Consider the following 6,285-nt stretch of genomic DNA (forward strand, 5'->3'; position numbering starts at 1 on the left):
CAGAAACCATGCAGGCAAGAAGGGAATGGAAGGACATATATCAAACACTCAAGGAATACAACTGTCAACCAAGAATACTGTACCCAGCAAAATTATACATGCTGTTGAGTTGCTTGTGACTCATTGTGCCCCAACAACTCTGAGGTCTACCCTACTCTAAGCCAGTCTCAATGACATCAACACACCTATCCTCATTATCCCAGTTACTGTATCTATCTGTCTCATCTGGAGTCTTCCTCTTCCACCCTTCCAAGCATGATATTCTTCTCCAAGGATCAGTCCTTCCTGGCCACATTTAAAGTAAGGGAGGTGGAACTTCAAAATCCTAGCCTCCAAGGAAAAACTTGATTTCACCCTCTCCAAGACAGACTTAGTTGCTTTGGTGGTGGTCCATGGTATGTTCAAGACTCTTCTCCAAAATCACAACTCAAAGGCATCTATTCTTCTGTTGTCCTTAGTTATTGTCCAGCTCTCTGGTTGATTTACTGACTGCTGGTACCAAAAGTGTTTACTGTAGAGAAGAACAAACTGTAACTTTTAATTTTTAAAAAATTTATTTTATTATTTGTGTGTGTGTGTGTGTGTGTGTGTGTACCGTCAAATCAGACCTGACAGGTACAGGAGGAGATTGTTCCTCCTTCTCCAGCACAGCAACTGGTGGATTAGAATTATGCACCTCTGGGATTGCAGTGCAGCATCTTGCCACTAGGCCACCCGAGTGCCCTCAAACTTTAACTCTTAATAACCTCAATCTCTTCTCCATCTATCATGGTGCTGCCAATTGGCCCAGTGGTGAGAATCTTTGTCTTCTTGATATTGAGCTTCAATCTGTATTAAAGACTACAGTCCTTGACTTTCTGCAGGAAGCACTTCAGGTCTTCTTCAGTTTCAGCAAGCAAGTTTGTGTTGTCTGTTTATTCATGTAGAGAGTTGTTTTGCTTTGTTTTTAAATTAGTTAACATGGAATCATCCATATTCATTATGTTTCTTTCTTTTACAATGTGTTTGATGCATTCACATTTAGACAATAATTCATATACACTGTTTCATTCATTCATATACACTTTGTTTTATACAATTATTTCTATACCTTATCTTATATAATTAATTACTACTGAGCTATGACTCTTATCAGCCTTTATCATTGAGCCCCATTGTCCCTTGCCCATTCTTTCACACTTCTTTCTCTTCCTTCCTTCCACTAATCTCTACTGTCCTAATGATTTCTTCTCCATTCTTTAGCACCATTTCACCCCTTCCCCTTTTAAACAAGGACAAAGGAGGAACAACCTGAAGAATTAAGATAAAAACAGTATAGTTACTGCAGTTCAAGAGGCAAGAGGATGGGGTTTTAAGACAGCTTATTGTTGTTTCTGAAATGATCAACCAAAGCCAGATCTCAGGTTCAGTGGCCAATTTGAAAAAAGAATGAATTGTTGAAGGAATCTTTGACATCATTTTATTCTGGTGTGCATAGACTGTAAAGAAGTGGTGAGCCATGTGGAGATTTTCCACAGTTTTTGTAATACTGAGAACAAAGGTGGCATCTTGCCACACTCGTGCATTGTTCACTAATGCAGTATATTCATATGTGGTTACACCTAACCATTAATCATTATTTACATAATAATGATTCAACAAAACAGTTCTGTGCTTGCTTAAGCATAATAGTGGTTTAGCTGAAAGCTGCACATCAACCTACACTCCATATGGCGGGACCTTGTGTCTCCAGTCCACAGCAACAATACAATAAACAATGCCCACATAATAGAACAACATCTATTAGGACTAAACTAATCAGAGCCTGAAACCAATTATGCATGAGGCTGTACCACTATGACTGAAGGAATCATTTACAAGACCTTGAATATTTTGCATTCCTCCATCAACTTCATGCAAAGCTTGGGTTACACTATCTTGCTCATTAGGTATGAACATACAACAATCAGTATGAGTTATAGCACATGTTCCCCCTTGGACAGCAGGTAGCAGGTCTAAGGCATCCTAGTCTGCAAAACGTTACTTTTCTCATTTGGGTAGTCTCATCTGTGAACAGTTAATTCAGAGCTCTTGCAGTACATTCAGCTAAGATAGTCGTTTCTAATTATGATTTGATGGCATTGGCCCCTGGAACAAATATAACCATGGGATAAAACCACCATGCTGTCTGCTTTTCTTGATGCTATCGGTGATATTATTGCTATGTGCTGTTGAGACAATTGTGACTCATAGTGACACTTTGAACAGCTCTGAACCCTGCTCTATCCTGAGCCAATTTTGTTGTCTCTGACACACCTACCCGCATTACCCATTCAATTCATCTTATCAAGGCTCTTCTCTTGCACTGTCCCCTCTACTCTCCCAAGCATGATGTGCCTCTCCAAGGTTCTTCTTAGCAATATGCCCAATGTATGTCAGACAAAGCCTCAGAATCCTTGCCTCCAAGGAGTAGCCTGGTTTCACCTTCTCCAGCACTAACTTGTTTGTTTTCCTAGCAGTCCATGATATATATTCAATACTCTTCTCCAGCACCACAGCTCTAAGACATCAATACTCCTATTATCCCTGGTCATCAGTGATATATATATATCAATATCTCTAGCGATCTCTTTCTCTCTCTCTCTAATATACCAATTTTGTGGCAATTGGGGCAAGGTTAACAACACTCTTCTTGGATTACAGGGCTTTCCTGAGCTACCTCTCCCAAACCAGTCTGCTAAGGTGGGCACTTGAGTTACTCTTGTCTGGGGTGAGAGGAGTGATAGCCCAAGACTTAATTCATCCCATTAGAGTACTTAGTTCTCATCTGGACCTTATTAGTCCCATTACTTGCCTCACTAGCTTACAAGGCTGTGTAAACAGCCACTCTGTTTAATGATATTTCTGTTTAATGATGTATAGTGATTTTTAGCCTCTTTCCGCAGCTTCTGGATTAACTTTAGTTTTACCCAACTAGACAATTCCCAAGAATTTGCCAGATAAACCAGAAACTTGGGCCTTGTTTGTGTTGGCTGCTCAGTCCCATTTTTTCAGTGCTTGATTCAAACTGGAAACAGCTGCTTCTAAATCTGAAAGAAAATCAGAAGTTAGCATGATGTCATCAATATAATGAACCAGTGCCTTATTAAAGGGATGGGGCCAAGTTGCTAAATCTTGTGTCACCAGCTCTTGGCACACAGTGGGATTGTGAGGTACCCCTCCAAAAAAATGATGAAAGTCCACTGTTATCCTTCCCAGGTTGCAGACTATCCTCATGGATATCTATTTAAAAAGAGAAAAATATTTGCTAGATCTATAGCATAATGGTAAGTTCCTAATGACACAGTCAATTGATCCATTAAACTCACTATATAAAGCACTGCAACATGAAGAGGTGGTGCTACTATATTCAGTTTGTGCGAGTTAATAATCATTCTTCAAGTTCCATCTGGCTTATTGACAGACCACACAAGGGAGTTTTATGGTCTATGGGTAGCTCAAATTATGCCATCTTGCTCCAAGTGAAGCATAGTCTGACCTCTTTCAGTGTGTTGACCCAACTGCCTGTATTGCTTGACTGTAACCATTCCATGGGGTGCTGGCAACCTTACCTGAAGGTGATGATGGTGGTCTCATACCACAGGTTTTACAGTATGTACTCTCAATCTGAATTCACTTCATATGGTGTTGATTAAAAGCCTATGTAGGACATGAGTAGCAAAAATATATTTTGCAAGGAGAAAAATACAGACTGTGTACATTTGTAGGAAATGAAAAGATGAATTGCACTGGGAAAGCCTGCTGTCAGAGACCTCTCCAAAGTACTGAAGAGCAACAGTGTCAGTCTGGAGACTAAGGTGGGCCTGATACAGGCCATGGTCTTTGCAATTACTTGATAGGCATCAGAGAGCTGGACAACAACTAGGGATGAAAGAAGAATTGGTGCCTTTGAGCTGGAGAAGAGTATTGAATATACTATTAATTATGATTATTGAATATACTGTGGACTGCTAGGATAACGAACAAGTTTGTCCTGGAGAGGGTGAAGCCAGGCTGCTTCTTGGAGGCAAGAATTCTGAAGCTTCATCTGACATACTTTGGGCATGTTGCAAGGCAGGATCAGTCATTGGAGAGGGACATCATGCTTGGGAGGGTGGAGGAATAGCGCAGGAGAGGAAGACCCTCGATGAGATAGATTGATTCCATCACTGGGGTAACGGCGATAGGTGTGTCAGAGACAGTAAGATTGTCAAGGGATAGAGCAGGGTTTAGGGCTGTTGTACACAGGGTCGCTATGAGTCATCACAGGCGACTCAATGGCACATGGCAACAACAACAACAACAGCAGCAGCAGCATTTGTTGAGACAATCTGCTTATTCCCAACATAATGCAAGTTTATTGCACTTTAATGGTTCTTCTCCCATGTCCATCAGTATGTGTGGCTCAGCCTGGGAAACGAATGGGATTGCTGTAAATAAGAGCACACTGGGCTTGAATCTCCACCAAGGCCACAACTCACTGCCCATTTTTTTGAGATCAGTATATAGAAGCGTGGCCTCCAGTCCTTGGGTTCCCCCACTTCTGGAGACCTTCAGCTGGCCCATCAATCTAGATCTATAGGCTTGAGTGATGGGGAAGCATGGAAGTCCTCTAACTTTATCATTCAAACCCAGCCATGCAAGACTTTGTTTGGAAATTTTGTTCATTAGGTAGTTGCTTCTACAGTACAAAACCCTCCATACAAACCCCCTTTATTTGGCTGGTGGTAATTTTTTTTCCTTTGTCAACTCCTGTGGTTAACAAATTGATCCTTGTCTGCAAATGGAACACCTTTTCAGGGGATCCCCTCTTTCTTCTCATTCAGCTGGGGTCTTCTTCCTGGCCTTCTGGGATGGGGCATATTGGAGGGGCTATGTCGGTATGCATTCTTGCTTCTTTATATATATGTGCCCTAATGCCACCGCCATAATGGAAGTGACTTCATGAATATGCCCAGCTAAATCTCCTTTCTCAGCCATATGCTGGGGTACTTTCCCCCACTTAGAGGTTGTAGTCAGGACTGTGCACTAGAAGTAATATGGAATTTACAGAAAACAGTCACACCAAATACACAATCTGGGCAAATCACATCAGAATTTTAGTGGTAGTGGTCAAGATTCTGTTTGCTACAGAAGTTTCTGAGAAAGAAATAAATATGTGGACCAAAACAGTTGACTTCGGATTGATTCTGATTTATGGCGACTCTGTGAAAGACTTCCTTTATAAGGAACTGTGATGTACAGCCAGGGATGAGAGAACTTGCGCGCCATATTTAACCAGTATAACTAAGAATATATAATCTTGATCTTGTTCTAGCCCTCCCTATTATTCATATTGAACCTGAATGTTTGGACAAATTCTTTTCTTTAAATTTAGTGTTCTTATTACTAACTACCTTCACTCATCTTTCAGTGTGAAGTACTATGGTGACTATATGATACTAGCAGCTATGCCACTGGTATTTCAAATACCAGCAAGATTACCCATGGTGGACAAGTTCCAAGCTAAGACAGATTAGGAAGACAAACTTCACAAGAAACTTTTGAAAATTAGTCAATGACAGCCTTAGTGAATCATCACAGAATACCATCTGATATAATAATGGAAAATGATCTCCCAGTGTTGGATGGTGCTCAGAATACACAGTGATAACACTGGCCTTGAGCATACTAATGGTTGTGAAAATGACACAGGACTGAACAATGTTTTGTTCTGTTGAACTTGAGATTGCCATGAATCAAAGTCAATTGTGATGACAACTAACAACGTTTTTGTGTATAGTAGAGTCAGAACCGACCAATAGCTAACTCTTTGGTGGGTTTTCAGAGGTAGTTCATTGCACAGGAGGAGATTGCCCATCTTTCTAATCAAGATATACAAGCCAGCTACATCACCCTGAATTTCTTTTAATACAAGCAGTAGTATGAGATAGACCATCTTTTATCCAAAGATGATTGTATGAGATAAAAAGGATTATTTTAAATGTTAGGAAAAGTGAATAAAAAGTTTGGCAGATAATATTCCACCTTAAAAAAAAAAGTAAGACAAAAAGAGACAATATAGGTATGAGGCATGCAGAGTTGGAGACCCAATTGTTTGAATGGGAGATTTTTATGGAGAGTTAGTTAATGAAGAAGTCAGACAGTTAGCTTGTAGTATATTATTTTGTTTTCCTTCCATTAACACTTAAAAAAAAAAGAGTCATAGTTGAAAATTGACTTATTCATAGCAAATACATTTTTTAAGAGGCATAAACGCAGGTTATA

The sequence above is a fragment of the Elephantulus edwardii genome, unplaced genomic scaffold (genome assembly GCF_000299155.1).
Source record: "Elephantulus edwardii isolate Elephantulus edwardi_28Jun2011 unplaced genomic scaffold, EleEdw1.0 scaffold00071, whole genome shotgun sequence".
Classification (NCBI taxonomy): Eukaryota; Metazoa; Chordata; class Mammalia; order Macroscelidea; family Macroscelididae; genus Elephantulus; species Elephantulus edwardii.